Below are 13,627 nucleotides of genomic sequence, written 5' to 3' on the forward strand. Positions count from 1 at the left end.
CCTTTCTTCACGCTCTCCAATTATCTTTCCCCTCTCACCTCCCCAGCAAATTCAAGGCCTTCCACAGTCTTCGCAAGGTGAAAGTTCTGTCTTGCCCCAGTCTCTCATATCGTGTCCTCCTCTGGGCTGAGTGGGCATCCTTGCACTTCCTGCCTTTTCGAGAAGGTAAGTTGCCCCACTTCTCTAAGGGTGCAGCCTAAAGCTGTTTTTCAAACTCATATCCCTTTGGTTACTTTATCTTATTTTACTATTTTTTTTGAGACAGGATCTTGCTCTGTCATTCAGGCTGTAATGCAACTTGTAGCTCACTGTAAACATGAATTTCTGGCCTCAAGCAATCCTCCTGCTTCAAGTGACTCTCCCACTTCAGCCTCCCAGAGTGCTGGGATTACATGCATGAGCCACCATGCCCTGCCCTTTGGTTGCTTTAGATCCTCTCCAAGTTCTTGTTATCACACTTCACTTGTGAGGCATAAAACCCAGCATGGTCTATGCTCGGAAAGAGTCAGGACTATTACCAAGATCAGGCCAGCTTCTGAGCATGGCTTCTGAAGGATATACTCTGGGGCTGGGTGGGCTGGTGGTCCTGGGAAGATCCCAGCCCAGTGCTGAGGTCTGAGAACTTAAAGAGGTGGTAGGAATGGGAGTCCCACAAAGGATGTTTCAGGGAGGCTGAGGGTCAGCTTCCTCCCTCCCTGCAGTCCTTGGCCTGGGAACGCAAGAACCTCTTTCAGCTTTCAGAGATGTCTGAAGGAATTGGGGAAGGAGAGGAGGGCTTGGCTGCGTCACTCTCAGTGAAATGTCCCCTATCACATAGGTGTGAGGCTTCCCATCACTCAGGCTTCAGGGAGCTCTTTAAAGACCCCTGGTGGCTCTAAGTGAAGTCCCCAAAGGATTGATCAAAAGGGGGGAGCCAGTTAGGGGTTTGGGAGGTGTAGTAAAGAGAATCTGCACCTTCTCCCTGTGCCATGTTGTTCAGCTTTCTCCTTTCTCTGGAACAGTTACTTTTCAGGGATATAGGGAAAAAACAACATGCCCATTTTTAACTTTAGTCCATGTTCCCTCCCAAAAAAGGGCTCATACAGGTGGTTGAATTGGGGGAGTTATGCTAAGAAGAAGGATTGGGACATTTGGGGTCTGTGAAGGCTGAAAGAAGGGAGAAGGAGAAGCCAATCCATGATGACTTTACTGGATCATCGTTGTGGGCAACCAGAGCTCAGTCCTACTTAGAAGGCTATGAAGCCCCTGTAGAATGCATCTCAGACTTGGCAGCCTGCAGGGTGGAAGAGGGAAGTATTAATCTACCAGTGTCTGCTCCCATTGATCAAGTATTGTCCTTTGGGTGTTAACTTCCCCATACTCTCAGGTTTGCATGTGTATCAGAATGGCCGAGCAGGTTCTTGCAGGCAGATGTGGCACAGAAACCAGGAACAGAAGGTGAGCACTGCTCTCTGCATCCAAAGACACGGCTCTGCCAGGTTTCACTTGCTCGTAGCTGGTTGCTATAGCAATGGCTGAAACAGTAAGGTGGGCCCAAAGGAGGAATGTGGGGCACTGGATTCAGGGGATGAATCCTCTTTGTACCTCCCTCCACCTTCAGATTCAGATCCTGCCAGTTCTTCAAAGACTAACTCAGTCCCCTCCTGAGAAGTTCTTCCAAAGGAATCTGACCATAGTCAACTTTTCCCTTTAAACTCTCAGAGCAGTCACTAAGTAGAACTTATTTTTGCTGGATCTGTATAATGTACTACAATCATTTTACTCTTTGGATAATAACTTATGGTCAGAGATTTCATGAACCCCAACCCCAGGACGTTGTACAGCAGTGGATGCAAAACAGGCCTGTCAGTGTTTATTGCATTGAATGGTATAACAATTATTGATAATAAGAGCTCTGCAGTTTTTAAGTATTTGCTTCCTTGTCAGCACCATAGGCTAAGTTATAGGAATGGAAGAAGAGAACCTGAGTGAAGGTTTTATTTGGGGCTCTGGATTTTAAATTTAGCCTCCAGAACCATGACACTTTCCTACTCCTCAAAGTCTTCAAGTTATCTCTAGCAGAAAATGTCCCCTGCAGCCTTCTGTTTGAAGACTTTGGCGGTGCTGGACTGGCCTTTCCAGGTGGTCATTTCTTCCCAGCCCTTTTTCTCACTTCAGCCTGGCACACCCCCTCCTCATGAAGCCTTTCTGGGTCAGATCCACTCAAGTCACTGAATTCAACTCCACGTGTATCAACCCAGAGCCTTCTATGGCTAAGTCCAGTGATGCACTATCCCTTTTCCTGGGCAAAAATAAAAGCAGTAAGATTTTCTTCCCCATGTCCCTCTAGAATTAGTCATGAACTTGCTCTATCCAAATCCTTTTGCCATTCTCTGATGTTGACTCATAGGCAAAATGAGTGATTAAGGCAGTGGCCTGTATCAGCAGAACTAAGCTTACTGCCATCTTGAGACAAAGGTAACTGGTCTTTTGGGAGTTGAACCAATGACCTGGACCTCATTGGCACAATGCTTTAGCTGACACAGACTAGTCCATCATCTACTTTTTGTTATCTAAAGAAGGCGTGCACTGGACACGAATAACAGAAGCCATAGGTAATTCAACTCAACGAAAAGCTAATGAGGGCATATAGTAAGCCAGGTCTCGTGTTACACAGCAGGGTACTCTGAAAAGACCTTCGTATTTGGCAGCAGAGATCCTGGGTTTGAATCACAGCTCTGCCATTTGCTGGCTGTGTGATCTTAGGTGAGTCGCTTGACTGCTAGATGTCTCAGTTTTCTCATAGGTGGGATTTTATTGAGGATCAGATGAGATACAATATGTGAAAGCACTTTTAAACAGTTGAGTGTGAGATAGTATTAGTTTTTATGTAAAGAAGAACAGGACCTGATCTCTATCTTTAAGGCTCTTACCTTTTGTCTGAGTCTGCTTGGGTTGGACTTCTTCCAGAGAGAAAATTTCCTTGAGGAATGAGCTCAGGGCTCCAGTCCACTTGAGCAGAAGGGAACCTTCTTGTGGGAAGAAGTCGTCTTCCCTCCATGTGGTCCAACTTTGCAATCAGGGAGGAGGCTGCTGGTGTCCATCCATCTGAGCAGGTGGCAGCTGAATGCCATAGGTAAGAGCACACAGCCTGGAATATGTATTCATGGATTACAGAGAATTCACAGATCTCTCTGGGTAGACCCCCAAGGTATATAGGTAGATATTTTGAGTAAATTGTTCTAGACAAATGGTTTAAAAATCAAATTTTCCAGGCTGGGCACGGTGGCTCACGCCTGTAATCCCAGCACTTTGGGAGGCCAAGGGGGGTGGATCACAAGGTCAGGAGATTGAGACCATCCTGGCTAACACAGTGAAACCCTGTCTCTACTAAAAATGCAAAAAATTAGCCTGTCGTGGTGGCGGGCGCCTGTAGTTCCAGCTAGTCGGGAGGCTGAGGCAGGAGAATGGCGTGGACCCGGGAGGCGGAGCTTACGGTGAGCTGAGATCACGCCACTCCACTCCAGCTTCAGCGACAGAGCGAGACTCCGTCTCAAAACAAAACAAAACAAAACAAAATTAATTTTTTAAAAATCAAATTTTTCCGTAATTGACAGAAACCTTCTCCCCATAAGTCCCACTCAATTTGAGAAGATGTGTACATTCTGACCAGTAACCAGTCAGACCTCAAACAACTAATTAAGTTGTAGAAATATTAATGGCCGTGCTCATGTTTGTCTAGAACTTAATGAAGCACATGAGCTGAGAAACTAGAGTTACCCAAGTTTGGGAATCTTATAAAGTGGTTAGTGTTCAGGAAAGGTGGAAGAAAATTGAGAGGCTTTAAGAAAAATCAAGATTGGGAATATTAGAGAATCTAATCCACTAGAAAAATCATTCAACTGGGAATAAACGAGAAATAGGTGGGTGAAAAAGTTCTATCATTTCTTTCTTTGGCATGTGTTGAGTGTGATGTGGTAGGACATTTTCTAGCAGCTGGGGTATGTAGTAGATCCCTGTTGTCTGGCGGAGCACCCATCCCCCAGCTACTAAGGACTCACACTTGCACCCTTCTCTGGAGCCCTGCAGCAGGGAAGCACTCCCCCCAGCGATGCCTGGATGCCTGGGAGGTTATGCTACCTTCATCCCCCCACCACACACACATACACACACACACACTCTAGGGGCAGCTTGCAGCCAGTGTCCGGTTGTTAGGGATGGGAGTAAAAGCGCAGTCCCCTTGTCTCAAGTGGGCTGACTCTGTGATGTCATTCAAGCTCCAAAGTGCCCCCTGGAATCAGGCTGAGGCTAGACCCACAGCTTGACTGATCTCTCCAGCCCTATCCAGTTTCCCTCACTCATATGAATTTCACCCTCAATAAATCACTTGAGTAAGAATTCTCATCTCAGGGTCTGCTTCTAAGGAACGCAAGTTAAGACAACAGGCAATGCTGAATAAATCAAAAGTAGTCTCCCTCTGGGAGCTTGTACTGGGGGAGGATACGGACAAATACACAAGCATTTATAATGTAGAGTCACAATGGTAGCTTCAGAAGATACACAGTGCTCTGGGAACAGCAATAGTCACAGGGTGTTTCTTAGAGTTGAACATTTCTGAGCTGAGAACTGAAGTATAACTAGGAGCTGGCTGGGTAAAGAGTTTAGGGAAATAAAGAATTTCTCAAGCAGAGGAAAAATAAGATATTGAGGATGAATGGAAAATACTGCAATATATGCCCCCTACGTCATAAATGGTTCAGTACGACTGAAGCCAAGGGTGAGAGTAGCAAGAAAAGAAACCAGATACAGATTATGAAGGGCGCAGTGAGATATTAACACATTTCTATTGTATCCCTGGAAAAATGAAAAATAATGAAGAATTTTAAGTGGAGGACAGATGATAATGAGAGGTGAAGCCAGCTGGACATTTCTGAGTTGAGTGGGGGACTTGGAGAACTTTTCTGTCTAGCTAGAGGATTGTAAACACACCAATCAGTGCTCTGTGTCTAGCCAAAAGATTGTAAATGCACTCTGTAAAAATGGACCAATCAGCACTCTGTAAAATGAGCTTATCAGCTCTCTGTAAAATGGACCAATCAGCAGGATGTGGGTGGGGACAAATAAGGGAATAAAAGCTGGCCACCTCCTGGCACCCAGCCGGCTGCTGCAACTCGCTGGGGGCGGTGTCCGTGTGGAAACGTTGTTTTTTCACTCTCCATAGTAAATCTTGCTCACTCTTTGCATCCGAATGAGCTCTATGAACTCTAATACTCACCGCCAGGCTCTGCGGCTTCATTCCTGAAGTCAGCGAGACCACGAACCCACCGGGAGGAACAAACAACTCCGGATTCGCCCCTCTAAGAGCTGTAACACTCCCTGCAAGAGTATGTGGCTTCATTCCTGGAGTCAGTGAGACCACGGACCCACCGGAAGGAAGAAACTCCGGACACATCTGAACGTCTGAAGGAACAAACTCCGGACACACTATCTTTAAGAACTGTAACAGAACCCACCAGAAGGAATAAATTCCGGACACAGTAAGATTACTATTTCTTAAAAATCCTTGGGCTGTAGAATGGGAAGAAAAGACTTAGAAGGCAAAGCTGATAGTAGGGATACAACATCAGTTAATATTTCAGTTGTAATATTACAGTTAAGGGCTAGAGTATTGGCATTGGAGAGAAAGGGACTCAATTCTCAGCTCCAACACTTACCAGCTTGGGTAAATTATTTATTCTCTTTAAACTTCAGTTTCCTTAATGGTAAAATGGGGCTACAGTAATAACCAGAGCAGATATGCACATTGAAGGATCTAATGTATGAAGAGGGATTTATTATTATTTTTGCAACAGTTGGCACCTTGGAAGCACCATCAAAATGATCTGTTATTATCCATGTGATCTTAACCTGGGCAACAGTAGTGGAAATGGAAAGATGTAGATCGTTGGTGCTGTGGCACACACGGGTAGCTTCAGCTCCTCAGGAGGCTGAGACGGGGGGATCACTTAAATCTAGTGTGGACAACATAGCAAGACTCCATTTCTAAAAAAAGTGTAGCTGGATTCAAAAATTGTAGGAGGTGGAATTAAAGGGTTGGATGTGGAAGTGGAAATGAAAGAAAGTAAGGTGTCAAGGATTTCTGGCTTGGGTAGCAGGTAGATTGCAGCATCTTTCCTTGAGATAGGACTTTAGGAGAAGGTGAAGATTCTGAATGGAAGCTATAGAACTGGATGTGTTGCTTTTGAAGAGCCTATGAGCTACCCAAAGTGGAATTGTCTGGAAAGTAGTTGTACATGAGAGGCTGAAATTGAGGAGAGAGATCTGAGTAGAACATACATGGGTAGGGTAGAGGAGAGAACTCAGACAGTGTGTACTGAGAATAGAGAAGAGGGCGAGGCATGGCACTGGACCTGGGAGACAAAGGTGAGAAGACAAGACTCCCACTCTTAGGGAACTCAGTCTGGTGGGGGAAGCAGATAATTAAACAGATCATTAGAATACAGTGGAATACACCCCATACGTTCAGTTTTGGACCAAAGCTATGGGGTGGATCCCAGCAGTTGAAGGAACTGAAGATAGAACAAGGACTCTAAAGGTCAGAGCTAAAATTGGAGATAGTCAACAGGGTGGGGATGGGGCAAGGAAGGAAAGGGTGGAACAACTTGGAAAAGATTTTGAATGTTCTTAAGCCAGAGACAAAGTAATTGACTGAAACGTCGCAGCATTAGGAAGAGTGTTAGTGCTCTTGGATTCCATGCTTCTCAGACTGTGCATCATGGAATCCTCACAGTTCTGAGGGGCCCCTATGGTTAGAGGCCACCATAGTGGAGGAGTTGAAACCAAGCAGACACCCTACTAAACCAGAGTTGTTATCTTGTTTTGCACATTAAAACTGTGTGCAAGCTTTCTTTTGAAAAAAAGAAAAGTTGTTGTGCCTGAAAAAAAATGGAAAGCTACCAGCTTAAGGTAAATCAATGTACAGATAAAGAATACGAGGCCCAGAGAAGCTAAGTCAACATGCTTAAAATCAAATCATACAGCTAATTAGGGATCAAGTTGGGCCTAGAACCTAAATTTTTGATTCTCAGGCTGGTGTTCTTTCTTGCTATGTCTGAGACCTTGTACTTCTAATTTGCGTAGTCCACATTCATTTGTATCTTCAGATTTTTCTGAGCTGTAGTAAAAGAGATGTGTATTTCAAACATCATGGGAACAAGGCGTGGGAGGGATCTTACAGAGCAGCAATTAAAATCATTGCTGGCATGTGGTCTTTCACAATAAAATTCTCCCCTTCCTTTTGATTCCTCTAGGCAACAGCACAAAGTTAAACCAGGAAGTCCCTCTGCCTTGCTAGGGATCCAGGCTTGCCGTCCTGTTGAGGTATCCCATTTCATCAGTTGACCTAAGTTTGAACAAACACTGCCACCTGATGCATGAAAACTCTACTGTGACCTACGTTAAAAGGTAATTTTCAAAAAAAAAAAAGATAGAATCATGACTCATACAGATTGAACACGAACATGTGTTAGAGATTTTGTATAACTCAATCAGTGAGAGAACTAGGCAGATATTATAACTAACTGGCTCAAAAGAGAATACAAAGAACATGTATAGATCAAGAATATTGAAATGAATGCACAAAAAAAGGGCAAAACTGACTTTTTCCACAGAGGGAGTGGGAGTCAATTGAACCTCTACCAGAAGGAACAGAACTTGAATGTTTACAGACAACAATTATTTTGCAATGCTATCAGCTACTTACAGTTTACAAAGTTGTGAAATAGCTCCCATAGAATCCAAATCAGATAAAAGATAGCAGAAGGGTGTGCGATGGACAACACATAGTTTTCCAAAGATGTGCAGAAGTTTTCCTTACAACTATTGGAAAAGCAGAAGTATCATTTACAACAAAACATGGGCATCCCAGGTTCCTTTTTCTGTTTTATATACATGCAAAAATACAGAAGTGTGTATGTGTACATGTATTTGCGTATACTTTTTAATATAAAAATTTCACGGAAAAGTATTTAACCCTGAATTCATGCAATGTACCCTGATACTTTTTATTCTATTCTTTTGTTAATGCTGGTATCCACACAAATTAATTTCGTGACTCCTCAACGGATTACTACCCACGAATGGGTCAAGAATTCACGTTTGTAAACAGGGGACTAGATCAATGCTCCTCAAACTGTCTGTTGTGAAGCACCAGTTTTTAAATATTTGACAGTTTTCAGTCCTTCACATACTGACCGATGCTTTTGTAAAACACAATAAAAATAAATTATTAGGAAAATAAAGTGAAAATAACTCCCATAGACTTATGCAATGCAAGCTCAACTTTTTATTGTTAGATTTAACAGACATAAAATTGGATGCTGGGGCAAGGTCAAATTCCTATTTAAAGATTTCCAAATGCTTATTCTGTTTCTGTGCTTCATTTCTGCACACTGGAACAGTGATGGATTCCACTGGTCCTTGGACCACGCTTTGAGTAGCACTGACTAAGTGACTACCTCTGACAGTACAGTGATTTTTTTGTTTTCCAGGAGCTGACACGCCTTCAGGCTACCTTAGTCAGTGGGGGCTTGTTGCAGCATACGTGTGGCAATGAGAGAGAGGCACATCACAGGAGCATCTGGCAGCAGTGGCCTCCGGGTGAGTGAAATGTTATATGGACACTGGAAGGATCTAACACTGAGGCGGCCCTTCATCTCCGTGCTGTTCACTGCGAGCATGCCTCGGCTGCTCTTCCGTGTCCTTCCTGATGCTCCTCATGATACTGATTGACTGTTTTTTGGAATTTCCCAGTTCACATTCCCAAGAGAACCCATTGCCCTATTTAATTATCATTTCTGTTGCTGTGGAACTCCGTGCAGTACTGGGGTTGCTTGCTGCCTTAATGTCGGGGGTTGGCCAGGCATCCGGTCACAGGGCAGAGTAGGCTCTTGTGGTATAGAAATGGCCACCCTCCGTCAAGGAGCAGCCGGTCCTCTTCCTCAGCACAGCAGGGAATGGTGAGGAAGAGGCTAGTTTTCCTTTGAAGAGGATTTTGAGAAAAGGTTGGACCACCTAAAATACATTTGACAATTCTCTATTCCCAAACCCTGAATAATCCTTGGAGGTCACTCACCGTGCAGGAGGCTGAAGAAGGGTAACACTGACACAACTGCAGACACAGACCCTCCTGGCTCCACCTCTATCCTACCCTAGAACTAGATTAAAGAGAGACTCTGGAGAACTTACTCATACCCAATGGGGTACTTCTGCATTTCTCTAGAGTCAGGAGACGCTTTCCGTTTATGAATATTTATACTTCTGAAGACATTTGCAGATCTTCAAACTGTTGGTTAAACAGTAGTTTATACTGTCCCCCTATAATTCAGAAACGCGTAACTTCAAACAAATGATGACTTGGCCAGGCGCCGTGGCTCACGCCTGTAATCCCTGCACTTCGGGAGGCCGAGGCAGGCGGATCACCTGTCAGGAGTTTGAGATCAGCCTGCCCAACATGGCGAAACTCTGTCTCTATTAAACGTACAAAAAATTAGCCAGGCATGGTGGTGGGCACCTGTAATCCCAGCTACTGGGGAGGCTGAGGTAGGAGAATCACTTGAACCCGGGAGGCGGCGCTTGCAGTGAGCCGAGATTGCGCCACTGCACTACAGCTTGGGTGACAAGAGTGAAACTCCGTCTCAAAAAAAAAAAAAAAAAATGACAAGCTCAATGAAGCACATAGAACAATCAAGGTGTACTGAGATGCAGACAGTAGCAGTGAACAATTCTCTACCCAAAGCTGAAGGAGAGTCATTGCCCACCATAAGTCAATCCAAATCTGAGAAAATTACAACTTAACCCCTTTACTTTAAGGGTTGCCCATGAATAGTCACAGCTAGTTATGTCAAATCCTTGAATGCTGGAGTCTGTGTTTACATCTCTACCCATATCCTTTCATTTATTTCATTTCATACCAAAATGAACAGGCCTATTACATGATGTTTAGATTTTCTAGGCTTGTCCACATCTCCCGTATATAAGATGTAATGTGTATAAAGTGCTTAATACAATGTCTGCTGCATAGTAAGCACTCCATAAATGTTAACTCTGACATACATATATATTAAACCTATACTAGCTAGATTGCTTGAGTTATTTTTTGTGCATGTGGCTGTATTGATGCCTGCCTAGGTAATAGCCATCTTCATTATTCGATATGATTCTGGTTTCCCCTGAAGTTTAGTGAGGTGTGGTTTTTCTGTGATATTCTCCTCCACTAGTTTTCAAGCTCATCTTGGAAGGTCTTTTACAACCTCGATAACGCCCTGCAGTTATTAGTAGCAAGAATGCTGTGTACACTGTGGGCACGCGACACATGCTGCTGGTTGGCTGACTGATTGATTTACTATGCCTCCCCTTTGCCCATTATAAGCTTTCATCACTGCAAATGTAAGAATCTTCCTTTCTACATCTCCTGCTATCCAGAACAGTCCTCGTAGATCTCCCTGTCTCATTGACTCACCATCTCATTTCACCCTTTCTTCCTTTTTCTGGACCTTCTAACTTTTTCTCCCTGGAATATCATTTTTTCACTCAGCGTGCACACATTATCTAGTTTTGGAAAATACTCCCTATTTGCTCCTATATCTTAATTTGGCTGTCCCCATTTCTATGCTGCCTACTAGTATAAATGAGACAATAGCTCAAAGAACAACTTGTAAAAAATGAAAAACTCCATGCAGAGAAATTAAACACATACTTTAGACCAGGAGGTGAATCTATGGGTAAGAAAGCTTCCTTAGCTGTGTTCTGTATGAAGCTGTGATTGGGTGAATGTTTTTAAAGGAACTCTCTGAATATGAAAGGGGGTTGGGGTGGGATGAAGCCTTGGCCATCTGGATGAGAAAGATTCAGATGCTGAAACAGATCTCTGGAGTTAATGAATTTCACAGTCCTTTGCCCTTACTTTGCTTGTCTTAGTCTAGAAACAGACACCTGGTGTGAACTTGTTAAATGGCAGGAATAAGTAAGGAGTGAAAAAGAGGTAAAGCAAACTTCTTTGCAAATTGCTCTCCTTGTGAAACTAAGTAGGTAGCTCTATGAGTGACGGTAACTCACACAGCCTCTTGGTTTTGTGTTGAACATAGCACCAAAGTTCACATGCATTTACACACCTATAGTTTTTTTCTCTTTTTTTGTAAATCAGGTCTGGCCTAATTACAGGATTTCATTGTATTTTTATACATATAATAATCTAGTTTCCCCTGTAAATGATTTATTTACAATTCAATTAAACAGCCAAGGAGAACCAACTGTTAAAATAAACATGTTTTAAAATAAGATACAATGTGTATAATTAAACAGAACACATACCCCTATCTTAGTGTTTGATTTGCATGATAATACAAAATAGGTCATTTGAGGCTATGCCAAATATCAGGGATTAGATGACCTTTAAGTTCCTGCCAAGCTGGAGAGTCTATGATTTTGTGATCTGAATGAAAAATGAAAAATTTAGTGCGTCATCCAAATGTTTACAAGAATCCAGCTGTTTGATGTCAGGTAGACAAAACACCTAGACAACTGACAGAGATGCTTCATTTTCATCCAGATGTTTTTGCATTGCATTGATTTAGCCTGACACATAGCAAAGTTAAGTCACTTACTCAAGATTTGTGACAAAACCTTCTGAATATACTGGCAGTAAAATTGTTGAGAGATTTGCCATTTTAGTATCAGTGGCACGAATGTTTTGCTACTGCCCCATTGACAGCTTCTGAATCCATAAGATTTGAAAATAGTCAATTCGGTTCTCTCCATTCTCCAGCTCTGTGCTCTCCTCACTGTCTCCATCCCCCACACCCCCAAAGGCCTGCGTTAACCTGAGCTCTGACCCATGACAAAGTGGTCTCCTCGATCACAGGGCTGTATATGTGGCCTTTGTCATGGAAGCTGCTTCTGTTCACAGTGATCACTGTGTCTTGGGGACATTGCTATCTGGGCCAAATGCTGGCCAAATCAGAATTTCTGGTCATCCTAAAGGTTGATTGCAGTAGGCAGTCATAGCCACCATTCATCCTCCCATTATCATTGTCAATAATACCACTCATCTAGGTTTGCCTGTGATTCAGGGACCTGGCTGAGGTGACTGATGCTGACCAAAAGTCATTATCATTATTATTATTATTATTATTTTTGAGATGGAGTCTCACTCTGTCACCCAGCCTGGGGTGTAGTGGCATGATCTCAGCTCACTGCAAGCTCCGCTTCCCGGGTTCACGCCATTCTGCTGCCTCAGCCTCCCAAGTAGCTGGGACTACGGGCACCCGCCACCACCCCCGTCTAATTTTTTGTATTTTTAGTAGAGACGGGGTTTCACCATGTTAGCCAGGATGGTTTCGATCTCCTGACCTCGTGATCCACCGGCCTTGGCCTCCCAAAGTGCTGGGATTACAGGCATGAGCCACCACGCCTGGCCCTGACCAAAAGTCTCATCCCCACACCCGTCAATTTAAACACACTGTCCTTGAGTTTGCAGCTGTAGCCACTGTATGGAGAGCCCTATGTGGTTTATACATCAGTGTCTTTGACTCAGCTTCTTATGGTTGCCTTGACTCCCGGTGAATCCCCCAGTGCCTGATTGCTGCCCATCCCAGGCCCATCTGGTAACCCTTATCCTCCAAATGTTGCAAACTTGACCACTTAGTTTGAAATTGTGCTTCAAAGGCATCTTCCTCTGCGATCCTTCCTGGTTTCTTTTCCCCCAGCACCCTGCAGCCTCATTTTCTTTACCACTGCCTCCGTCTGGCTCTCTGCACAGGCCCCGTTGCTGCCAGTCAAGCCCTGCCTGAATCTGGATAGTATGGCCTTGGGTGCCCAGAGGGCTTTTGCTCAACCAAATCCCCTATGTGACCTTGAGCGAATCCCAACACTTCCCTGGGCCCCACTGTCCTAATCTTAACATGAGAATGTTGGACTAAATCAGGTCTGAGGTCCCCTCCAGTTCTAAAATTATATTATCTCTCTAATACTGTGAGACTGGCTGCTTTCCAAGGTGCCACTGCTCATCATTCTATCTAGTTGTTATGCAAGGATTTCAGGAGGAGGAAAAAATAAGGCTCCAGGAGTAATACCTTGAAAAATTACAAAATGTGTCTGCTACCTTTCTCATCTTCATGAGCCCCTTGTTTTTCTTCTGTGTTGAATTTAAAACTCAGAGACTTAAACTCACACATTATGACAGTTCTGTCACTTCCTTAAATTACGCAGTAAAAACACACAAAGGTGCAGGTAAGTTTAGCACCTTGAGTGTTTTTGAAGCAATGCTGTGCTGGGCTGAGGATGGAGGTGTGTGGTAGAAAGAGGTGCTGCACCAGAAGCCAGAAGGGAAGGAGAGCCTTTAGGGGAGAGAGACGTTAAGGGCTTGAGGGAAGGGAAGGTGCCTGAGCTCAGGGACGGTAAGGGAGGACTGTTCACCTTGGATGTCCAATTAGCACTTTCTCTGGAATTTAGATATGTTAACTCCACATGAACGTGTTGCCTAAAAAAAGAAAATAAATTTAGTTTATAAACAGTCCCTGGATGCTTCCAGTGTTTAGATTTTTTAGATGAACAATCTCCTATGGTATTAAGAGCTTGTCCTTCTCTGGCA

The 13,627-nt window shown here is 43.8% G+C and overlaps 2 long non-coding RNA genes across 2 annotated transcripts; one reads left to right on the forward strand and one right to left on the reverse strand.

Moving 5' to 3' along the window:
* Window positions 1–1,753: 1,753 nt before the first annotated feature.
* On the reverse strand, window positions 1,754–4,485 carry LOC139356726 (uncharacterized). Its single transcript, XR_011609080.1, has 3 exons — window positions 3,476–4,485; window positions 2,913–3,130; window positions 1,754–2,281 (listed from the first exon to the last, which is right to left on the reverse strand). It is a non-coding gene; the product is annotated as an uncharacterized lncRNA (long non-coding RNA).
* A 635-nt stretch (window positions 4,486–5,120) lies between these two features.
* LOC105479016 (uncharacterized) lies at window positions 5,121–9,744 on the forward strand. The gene is made up of 3 exons (XR_985637.3): window positions 5,121–5,516; window positions 7,290–7,443; window positions 8,529–9,744. It is a non-coding gene; the product is annotated as an uncharacterized lncRNA (long non-coding RNA).
* Window positions 9,745–13,627: the final 3,883 nt, after the last annotated feature.

Source organism: Macaca nemestrina, chromosome 1, assembly GCF_043159975.1.
Source record: "Macaca nemestrina isolate mMacNem1 chromosome 1, mMacNem.hap1, whole genome shotgun sequence".
Classification (NCBI taxonomy): domain Eukaryota; kingdom Metazoa; phylum Chordata; class Mammalia; order Primates; family Cercopithecidae; genus Macaca; species Macaca nemestrina.